General features: G+C 42.2%; 1 pseudogene; it reads right to left on the bottom strand.

Annotated features, from left to right (window-relative positions):
* Window positions 1–3,553, bottom strand: part of LOC110336734 — an 8,009-nt pseudogene extending 4,456 nt beyond the window's left edge.
* Between the last annotated feature and the right edge of the window lie 8,044 nt (window positions 3,554–11,597).

Below are 11,597 nucleotides of genomic sequence, written 5' to 3'. Positions count from 1 at the left end.
CCCTGGCTTGCTCAGCCTGCTCTCTTATAGAACCCAAGACTACCAGCCCAGAGATGGCACCACCCACAAGGGGACCTCCCCACTTGATCACTAATTGAGAAAATGCCATACAGATGGATCTCGTGGAGGCATTTCCCCAACTGAAGCTCCTTTCTCTGTGATAACTCCAGCTTGTGTCAAGTTGACACAAATTAACCAGTACAACCATGTCCCTTTTAAAGTTGTTTAGATTGATTATATTCTCTGGGTATGAGTGTATTATTCTTATGTTTTCTAGTGCACTACATGTATCCCTTATAATGAAATGCCCAGTAGAAGGAGTCACAACACCTGTACTAGGAGTATATATAGTTGTGAGCTGTGTATGCTGAGAATCAAATCTGCATTTTTATCAAGAACAATTATTCTAAATTGCCTCATCATCTCTCCAGCCCTGTAACTATATTTCTTATGAATGATTTAATTTATGAATGAAAGTACATCATTAGAAAACAATAAAAGTGAACATAGAAAGCAATAAAATTAGGAAACCATCCTGATGCAACCCATGTGCAATTGAAATGTCACAATAAAGTTAAAGACCTGTCACAATTATCAACTGAACTGTTGATGGAGGGTGAGGAAGCAAAATGTAACACTATGACATTTTCCATGATAAAAAAATATATATCTATGTTTAAAATTGTTTTATTAACATTTTAACCCACTGACCAAATTTATAAATACAAAAATTTATAAATCAGATGTAATATTTATACATATATAGAGATAACTGATAGCTTTTTAATAACAGCATAGTGTTAGATGCTAAAAATTAATGATTTTAATGTTTTAAGGCTATGCACATTGACTTTCAAGCCAATTAACAGAGATCTAGTCACTGGTGCCACCTGTGATTGGAATGGGAACAAGTGGTCTTCTGTATTTTTACACACACACACACACACACATACATACGCATACACATACACACACACATATACACACACACACATACACACATGCACACACACACACATGCACACACACATACACACATAGGCACACACACATACACACATACACACACACACACACGCACACACACACACACACACATACACACACACACACACAAACCATGGTATTTCAAAACCTTCTGTTGAGAACTTAGTACTAAGGGTGGGAAATATGGCTCAGTGGGTTAAAATGACTTGGCTTCCCACAGCCACTCACATAAAGACCCATCAGTAACCCCAGATCTAAGGCAGCAGAGACAGGTGCAATCTAATGGATTGCTGACCAACATGTGTAGCTGAAATGGTAAGCAATGGATTCAGTCAGAGACTGTCTCAAAATCAATAATTTCAAAAATAGGATAGAGCAAGAAATCAGAAAATGACCTCTGACATCCATATAACCATGAATGGTCTTCATGTGTATAGCCTCAAACCCAAAACACACACACACACACACACACACACACACACACACACACACACACACACTGAGTAGGAAAATCTGTTGGTTTTATCTAGATATAGATGATTTTAATATCATTTCAGTTGAATATCCATTGTTATTTGAGTTTAAAAACTACCATGGCTAAAACAAATTTTTGTGCGGAAATAAGGATGTTGGACCCAATGCCTAGTCTGCCAGCATATGATGTGGATGTCCTGTTATTTAAGGATATTGTATATTCCATATTTCATAAGAACTAGCACCCTCCCCCCAATCTGCTTGACTTTGAGCACCCACTGCATTGTATGGTATGGCTAGAGGAGCATTAACTGTTTGTGCCTCTAAAGAATACTTTTCCTCTATACATTTTTAGGAGTTCTCTGACACAAAAAAGTGCATTATGTATCGCCATAATCTTTAAGTATCTAAAAGTCTTTAGAATACCTCTCATTAACATTACCAAATCCTTAAAGTGTGTTGCCTATGCTAAATCTTGGTTGTTTGTAGGAGGTTTTAAAAAGCAAGCATCTTCATCTTTTTTTTTTTTAAATAAGCATTAATGAAACATGTTTTATATTGCTTCAATTCTAATAAATGTTTGTTCCTATAGCATTTAAATGTGTTTCATGGCTTACAAAAGATATGTAATTTTAAATATAGAGGCAAAATATTGGAGGTATAAGAAAAGTGTAAGGTGGAAGAGATATGCATGTAAAATTACAAGGTTGAGCCAATAAAGTGATTGGTGATCAATATAATGAAGAAAAGGAGACCTTGTAACTGGTATAAACACATGAGTCTTATATGTAGATATATGTGTGTAGATTATCAAAAAGTAAAATTTAATTTTCAGTAACAGTTGGCCAGTTGGCATCATACTGCAGGCTGCTGAACAAAGTTAGGCAGCCAGCCTTTTTTTTTTTTTTTTTTTTTGATGCAAAAGCAAGAGGTTTATTATCTGTTGAATTGGGGTCTATCTTCAGTTGGTCCCTCAAGGCAGGTGACTAGAAAGCAACCCCAAGTGACTATTACAAGCAGATTTTATACTTTTTTAGGGTCAAAGATTACATCAGCAAGGTTACAGTTCAAACTTATTGACTAAGCATACTGACTTTTAAATCTACTGGCTAGCAAGCATGGCACACATTGGAACTCTACCTGGGAATTTCAAGAGGATGGGTGACTATTAGGGCAGGCTGAGAAATTTTTTTGCTCAAGAATGTTCCTGTGGGTGGAGAGTGGAACTTGGCCTAGCCTAGACCCCATTCAGGAGGAGGAAGCTGTAAGGAGGATGTGGGACTGAAAAACTCCTTAGGGTCCCTCATTCCCCTCCTATCTTGAAGCTACACACAGGGATCTCTGGTAACTAATTCATATTCTTCAGGTCCTGTCCTCAGGGCCTCATATTGATGCAGGACCATCAACTGTACTGCTCCTAGTCTCTCTTTTCTGAAGGCTACAAACTTGTTCAATATTCAGGGTTCAAAGATAAACAATAGCAGGAGAACAATTAGGGCTCCTAACAAGGTGGATATGAGGGTGGTTAACGAAGGGCAGGAATTAAACCAAGACTCGAATCAGCCCTGACTGTTCTTTCTCTCTTCCGCTTGGCTAGCCCTTCTCTTACCTTGACCATTGAATTTTTAACAACCCCATAATGGTCTATATAAAATCAACACTTCTCAGCTAAGGCAGCACATAGCCCTCCTTGCTGGAGGATAAGTTAAGTCTAATCCCCTCCCATTCTGTAGTACTTCCTCTGAAAATGAAGTCAGTGATTATTGAAGGTGACTGATGAAAGTTTCTATTCTCTCTCTATATAAATCAATGGCTGTCCTCAGACGGTCATAATTTTTCTCTTGTAAGACCAAAGCAGAGGTGCCAGTGGCTGGCACGGACACCTGCAATCCCAACAGAAGGGAGACAGTGAATGTTGTAACAGGTATGGTGGGTGTGCACGTAGAATGGGGGAAGGAACCGTAATCCAAAGGTACCACCCGGTGGTCATGAGAGTGATCTTGAGCTTGAGCAGATTGTCTGTCATCTGTACCATCCAGCAAGGGTACCTGGGGAGCAGGGGTTCTTCAGGTTTCACATAGGAAGCATCCATTCAGGCCGCAATTCCATCAACCTTGAGGGCTGTGGGAGTGGTTAGCTGTACCAGGAAGGGTCTCTGTGTTCTAGTGACTGAGCCGATACCTCCTTATGTAGACCCAGTCACCAATCTGGAAGCAGTGAGGGATCTCTGGGATCCCTGGCACATTTAAAGCAGACATTTTGGGCCAAGTCTCATGTTGTATTGATGGAAGGACTCGGGGCCTCAAGAAGAGGTTCCTTAGTGAGTTGGGATACCTCCAGTGAGGGCCCAGTGGACACCAAGGGAGTTGGGGTACCAAACGGGATCTTTCAAGAAAAAGGCCAGGTTAAAATGTTAGGTGGTGTTCCAGGCTCAGAACAGAGACAGAGGAAGGAGCACCACCCAGTCAGTGCCAGTCTTCAAGGACAATTTAGTTAAAGTCTCTTTTAGGTTTCTATTCATTCTCTCTACCTGCCCTCAGCTCTGGGGACAGTATGTACAATAGAGTTTCCAATTAATCCCCAGTATCTCTGACAATCCGTGAGTTACCTTAGAAACAAAAGCAGGACTGTTATCCAATTCACATAGCTTGGGCTCTTCAAACCTTGGGAATATTTCTTCTAATATCTTCTTGGCTACAATGGTAGCTGTTTCCTGCTTGGTGGGGAAAGCCTCAATACATTGAGAGAAAGCATCCAGAAACACTAGAAGGAATTTGTAACCATATTTTTCTGGCTTAACATCCATAAAATTGATATGCCAATAAACTCCAGGCTGTTCTCCCTTAGGTGTTTTGCTGTGTTTACTCTTGGTCTCATGAGCGTTCACTTGCTGGAATTCCTTACCCTGTTCTACTATCTCTCTGGCCCAAAACCTGAGGTCTATTATATATACTTTAGTTCCCTTAACTGCTTCGATGAGATTTTTATCCCCTAAAGGAGTCGATTTGTGCATTTGGCCTAGTAGGTCTATTGCTTGCTTTCTGGAGAGTATAGTTTTTCCTTCTTTTGTGTGACATTCCCCCTATCCCCTTCTCTAGGTAATATTTGGAAGGTTGGCTAGCAATCTGAATTCTTTCTTCTGTATATTTTAAGGGAGACCAGCTCTTTGTCCAGTCCCATTCCCCAGTGGGTGTCTCTTGCAAGCCAATAACTTGGATAGGCTCCTGTATAGCCACATATTAAGCCACTTGATCTGCTTGATTATTGCTGCTGGCCACTGAGTCTCTTCTCTTCTGATGTCTTGGACAATGAATAATACAATTGCTGGCTTCATCTGATCTAAGATTTCCTGCTTGTTTTGTTTTGTTTTTTAATTTTTATTTTTCCTCTGATGTGAGCAGTCATTACTCTTGGTATATAGCCACATAGATGTGAGCTGTGGCAATGGCATACCTGCTATCCATGTAGATGCTATGTTTCTTGCCTACCTCAAGTTCCAAGGCTTTGGTAAGGGTAATTAGCTCCAATTTCTGTGCAGACGTGGCAAGGGGTAGAGGTTCAGCCCAGATGACATTTGTGCCGTACACTACAGGAGCACCTGCTTGTCTCTGACCTTTATGGAGAATACTGCTCCCGTCTGTAAGCCAGGTAGTCTCGGTTCCCAGGAGGGTTAAGTCAGAGAGGTCTTTCCTCTAACCATGGACTCTCCTTTTGGGCCAGTTAATTGTGGCCTGTCAGGCAGGAAGTGAATCTAGGCACCCATCTTGCAGAGTAAGTCTTACTCCAACAGAGGGTAGGGATAGTCTGGGATGATCATAAATGAATGGGATACCAGGCCCATCCCTAGGTCCACTGTTCTTTGGGTAGTCCATGAATACATTTTGGTGCCAGTGGCTCCTTGTACCCAAGATTTTTTCTTGGAAATGGAACCATCAGCTTGGAGGAGGACTGAGTATCGAGCCCTGCTGCATCCACTCCAGTAGAGACTCCTGAGGCGAAAAGTTCACAGAAACTTCGCCTCCTGAAACTGTGGCATCATGTAAAATGAATGCTCCAAAAATGTCCTTGCTTTAACTGCCTTGCTTTAGTCAGTGAATGGATCTGTGTGCTTTCCCTCAATACTGTTTTATTATATGAGCCTCTAAGGATTGATTTTGATATATAGCTAAGTTAAACTAGCATCCATCAGTGTTCCAATGTCCTAGGCAGTCCTTGAGCCGACCTTGGGCTTGGATAGCAGAGTCACTCCCATACACAGGAATTTACAATGACCTAGGAAGAAGGAAGGTTGTGGTCTAAGAAGGAACTAGAGTAAATACTTAGAACAATAGGTAGCTGAGTCACTCCCATACACAGGAATTTACAATGGTCTAGGGGGAAGGTGAACTATTCAATAGACTAGAATTGGAACTATGGCAAGGGCATGAAGCCCTTGCCCCTGGCTTCTAAGATTAAGATGACCTTGGGTGGGGCTGCTTTTGATCCCGGTTGGTTCCTTTTAGCCTTTAGTATGCATTCTTTTGTTTTGTTGTAAAAGTGATTTTGCATCAGATAACTTCAATATGCCTTGGATGGCCTCACTTAACTTCTCTGTTTTCTGTAATATATAAGACTGATGCTTACTTTGACAAATTACATTCAGATACCACACTCCCTTGTGTCCGGGTCTGTTTGTCACCCTTTTCTCGCCAACTCCTGCCCACCTGTTACTGGAACCCTGATTTCTCCTGAAGATTGAGGGGGGGGGCAACTGAGGCAGGTCCACAGCAGAGCCCCTGTGTCAACCAAGAATTGAGTGTGTTTTCTTTCCACTCTGAGTTACTCTGTGTTCAAGGAGGTAGTCTGAACCCCATCCTCCTTAGTCACTGTCTTCCCCCAGGGCTAATGCCTTCACTCTTTGAGGGTACTTTTCCCAAGGCCAGGGATTTCTCACCCAAGCTTCTGTTTGTTAAGGCAATCTTGGGCCCAGCAGCTCCTCTCTTTGCAATATGAACACTAGTCCTTTTCAAGGTGTTTTCTGTCTCTCTTTGTTTGGAATCTCTCTTCTCTGCTTTCCCTAATTACTGTAGTCAAGATTTTCTGTAAATTCCTTTCCTGTCCCTTTTCTTTTTTTCATCTCCTTTCTTTCTCTTTCTCTGCTCTTTCTCCTCCTCTGTCTCCTTGTTATGGTAGACTTTCTCAGCAACCTACACTAAATCCCTTGACAAATTATCCTGTAGTCCCTCTAGCCTCTGAAGTTTTATCCTGATATCTCTACTAGCCTGGTCTATAAAAGCCATAGTCGTAGTACCTTTGTGCCCCTCACTTCTGGGGTCATAGGTTATATACTGATGGAAGGTCTCCATGAGTTGCTCTAGAAAGGCAGCAGGCAACTCATCTGATCCCTACTTAACCTCACATATCATGGTCAAATTTTGGGGTTGTTGTGCAGCCCCTTTGAGACCTGCCAATGGTGCCAGGAGGTAGACCTTCATTTGTCCACCTTCTACTATATTAAAGTCCCAATAGGTCTAGTCAGGGGAAACTAGCAGTCGACAACAGCCTAACCAATCAATGGTCTCCGTGTCTGAAGGAATATTCTTTCTGGCTTCTCTCACTCTTAGGTCATGATGAACACTCTCATGAGTTGTTAGATATCATTGCAGGTGGGCTGATGAGTAAATAAAACATTCTCAAAGAGATTAATCAGCACCTTGGGCTTATCTGTGTGGGAAGGATTTGGCCTTTCAGTTGTACAAGTCAGCAGAAGGGTCAATGTTGCATAGCCTGATTGCCCTTATCTAGAAGCCCATATGCACACAGCAGAAGAGCCACCATGGTATCAGGAGAGGTGTCTCCCAGACTTTTGGTCCCCATGATAGGATTGGGAAGTTGGGGGTCTCCTCCCACTCCCTCTGGTAAATGTTGGTTCAACGGCCCTGGTCCCAAATGGGCTGAGGATTTGGGGGTGGATGCTGGTGTTGGTGTGTCCATGTGTGCAAGGGTAGGGGGATATGGAGATGGAGGGTCTTGGAGCAACAGGTCCACTGTTGAAGGATCTTGGAGGTTCAACTTCTTCTCAGGTTTGAATCCCTCCTCCTGTGTTTCCTTTTTCCTGAAGTCCAGAAACTGTAAAGTCATCTTAAGAAAGAAAGGCTTTTATCCAAGAGCTGGCGGGTGTTGGGGGATGCTCCTCCACTAGATTCTTCCAGGTAACTATAGAGGGTACTTGGTCTGGGTACCTGAGGGATCCTGGCCTAAAGACTTTTTCCTCTACTGCTTTGATCACCTGAGAGTCAAAGGTCCCTAAGGTTGGCCACCCGACTCTGAAGGTGGGCCATTCAGAGAAGCTGAGAGTAACTAACTTGTCCTTGTTTATTACTACTAACAAGTTTTCTCTTCTTTCCTTAACTTCCCTCCAGTGATTAACTAGGATGTTTAATGGGTTAGATTCAGTCTGTGCTGTGTCCAAAAAGAATGTCAACCCAAGTCCAAGACCATAGAGAAAGACAGTTAACACACAGACAGTTCGCCCCGACATGGTACAGAAACCAGATTATGGCAAGACTTGGCTCCAAAGGGGTCAGAGTCCTCTCAACTCCTCTGGGGGGCGGGGGCTGAAGCATCCTCCAGACTCCCCATGGTCATGGTATTAAGTCACATCTGCCGGCAGCAGTTGACCACACCAGACCAGAGGCTTTCCAGCTGACACTGTACTTGAGAGCCAAAAGTGAAAGCAGAAGACAGAGAGACAAACACCTAGGTGCCTGTTGCCATTGCTGAGCTCAGTCTTTTTCCCTCTGATGATCAACTTAGTTGGTGGTCACTCCTGGGGCAGGGAATATCCTCCAATCCCTGATGAAGCCCCCAAATGTAAGACCCTGGCCCTCGGACAGTAGTACTTACTTTGAGATGTCATATTTTCCAGCACATCAGGGTCTACCTTCAAATAGTCCCTCAAGGCAGGTGACTAGATGACAATCGCCAGCTATTTTTTGTAAGGACAGTTTTGCCAGAATGTGGTTTAAGGATGTCTATGTGGTCTATGGACATCTTTCTATAGAAGAGCTGTGTAACTGAACTGAGACTGTAAATATGAGAAGCCTAAGAATTTATTATCTGGTTCTTTCCATAAAAGAATTATCTACTCCTGTTCTGAAGTAAAATGGTTTTGACCTTGGTGACTAAAGAAAGAAAAAAATCTAAGATCTATAAAGGTAACTTTCTGTGACATACAAAACAAACAAACTCTTAGAAGAAACAGAGCTCTTCAACGATGAAGCTTTACTATAACTCCTGATTCTCATATACTTCATGTGGGCGATAGAGTGAACAACCCCAATCCTTGGGACTCTCATATTCTCTGATGCTTCCTTAAGAGAGGATGTCATAACAGAAAGTTGTTGTGGAATATGTAGTCCTAGAAACTTTGCAGTCACAGTATGTAGTAGGGTTTCTGCTAGAAGACAAGTCCTAGCATAGTGAACAATGAAGGACTCACTGGAAAACTTGATGGGTACTTTGTGTTGCATGAGATGGAGTTTGCAGTTGCTCAGCACCTGGCCCTGGGAGCATCTAGAGCAGAGGGAGAACTGAGTGGTGTGCAAAATTTATATGAAGTGCTGTGATGTCTAAAGTCTCAAAGTGGATGATCTGCCTTGACTCAGACTTCTTTATTGCTATGTATTGCATTGGACTTGGGGTCCAAATTTCAAACTATGTTCCCAGGCTGGGTTGTTCAAAATGGGGCATCTGATTAAACAAGTTCTTACCTTTGTGCACAATGGATAGTTTGAATCTTTTTCTTTAGGAAATGAGCTGCAGAGTTACAGACTTGAAAATCAGAGAACAGGATTAGAAAAACATGGTGTCACAGCAATTAGAACCCATATGTTGTGGCCAGGAGAGTAGAAAAAAGATGAACTGTGCTACAGCTACTGTCTTAGTTGGGGTTCACTAGAAGAACAGTACTGATAGGATGGACACTCAGTAGGTTGTCTCACAGATCCAATCTCTAGTTGCACAATGGCTCTCAAACTTCATTGGTGGAGAACTTGGTGTCTACCCACTGTAGGAGGCTGGAAGTCTCAGCAGTCACTGTCCAGTTGTTGATGATCTGGTTCCTGCATGGGCACTACTTGTAGTGGTTTAAATATGCTTGGTCCAGGGAGTGACACTATTAGGAGGTATGACCTTGTTTGAGGAGTTGTGGCCTTGTTGGAGTAGTGTGTCATAGTGTGGATAAGCTTTGAGAATCTCCTCCTAACTATATTGGAGCCAGTTTTCTCCTAACAGATTTCAGATCAAGATGTAGAATTTTCAGCTCCTCCCTTGACATACCTACCTGGATGCTTTCATGATCCTTCCCAGATTATAAGGGACTAGAACTCTTGAAACTGTAAACCAGCCCTAATTAAATGTCATCCTTTAAAAGAAGTGCCTTGGTTACAATGTCTGTTCACAACAGTAAAACTGTAACAATGACACTTCTCTTTTGTCTGCCTTCGAAGGCCATACTAGCAAAGGATGGAGCACCAGGGGCAGCAACAGGATGGGTGAACTTGTAGCAAGAGCACAAAAGGGGGGACGAACTTGCCAGTATGATGTGAAGGATAGGCAAAGGAAAGTGGGCAAACCACAAAGCTGTTATCTGTCTGCCACCACAAGGCAAAATCACATTTAGAGTGGGTCATCCCACTTCATATAACACAATCAAGAACACATCACTCAGCAGGTGCACAGGTTATCTCTTTGTCAATCTCAAAAGCAGTCCACTTGAGAACCAAGATCAACCACCACATTGAAAAAATGGAATGTTTTAAACTAGTGAAACTGCTGTTTAGGATGGATCTTAGTTCTATAATATGGAATGGAAAACCTGGAAATCCCAAGTGAGTGCTTATAGAGTGACTGCCAATGATTAAAACATAAAACTTAAAAGGGAATAAATCTAGACTAGTAGATATTTCTGTAAGAAATTTGTAGATAAAGGAGCCAGGGAACTATGAATACTATGTTGTAGGGAAATTAGAAAGACCAGGAAGGAAAACAGAATAGAGTGAAGTAATCAATAGTGACCTGGTCTCAATTTGTGTTCATGTATTAAACAAAATAAATTAAGGTCTGCAGAAAAACAAAGGTAAAAATGAAGGCACTGGTGTGTTCTTGGCTCTGAATGGTCACAGTGTTTTTCTTACCTGATACTGTTATTGAATGAACAAGTTAGAAAAATATTAGCCCAAGTGTTATGTTTATATTTTTTATAGCTCAATAAAATACTACCATGCAAACCAATTATTAACCTGAAAATATATGATAAAACATATTTTCTGATACCCTGATCTTTCCTGAACCTATTAAAATATAGAAAATAACTGCAATGAATGCCTACTTCTCATTTTCTGCATCATTGAAATAATGAACATGCAAAAATTATCTGTACTTTGATCTCTCTTTGGATATAATTTCTATTAGCTGTCTAAATAGTAACTATGTTAGCTTTTCCCCATATCAATTAAATTGTCATAGAATACACACTCATGGGGGCACAAATCCCTTCCAGTCTGCACCAGCATCAAGTCACCTAGGGCACAGAGTGGGCAGACACCTCCACAAACCCTAGAGGACTGCCCGGTCGATCTTAAGATCACTGATGAGTGGAACACAACTTCTGCTCCAATCCAATCACTCACAGAACCTGAGAGAGCACTAGGGCAGCAGAGAACCAGCCTGATCAGGGGCACAAATCCCTTCCAGTCTGCCTCAGCACTGGGTCACCTAGGGCATGGATTCAGCGGACACCCTCAACGCCCCTAGCAGACTGCCCAAGAGATCTTAGGATCACTGGTGAGTGGAACATGACAGCTGCTCCAATCCAAAAGTGATGGGCCTGTGACAGCAGGAAGAAGGACACCAGAGCCTTTCCTGACCAGGGGCTCAGGTTTGTTTTAATCAGTACAGGTTTACCTTGGTTTGAAACAGACCAGACAATTCCACGGTCATCAAAGGAGACACCACTTCCATACACTGTAACACACCCAGGATCTTAGGATAACAGGATCTGAGGATAACAGGAGCTGGATCACACTAGTGTTTGAGTGTCTCAGAGGAGCTTGACTGCCAAGAACTCAGACACACCCAGAANCTCAGGTTCACAG

The sequence above is a fragment of the Mus pahari genome, chromosome 1 (genome assembly GCF_900095145.1).
Source record: "Mus pahari chromosome 1, PAHARI_EIJ_v1.1, whole genome shotgun sequence".
Lineage (NCBI taxonomy): Eukaryota > Metazoa > Chordata > Mammalia > Rodentia > Muridae > Mus > Mus pahari.
The sequence above is the reverse complement of the archived record's forward strand: the minus strand, read 5'-3'. Positions and strand labels throughout refer to the sequence as shown.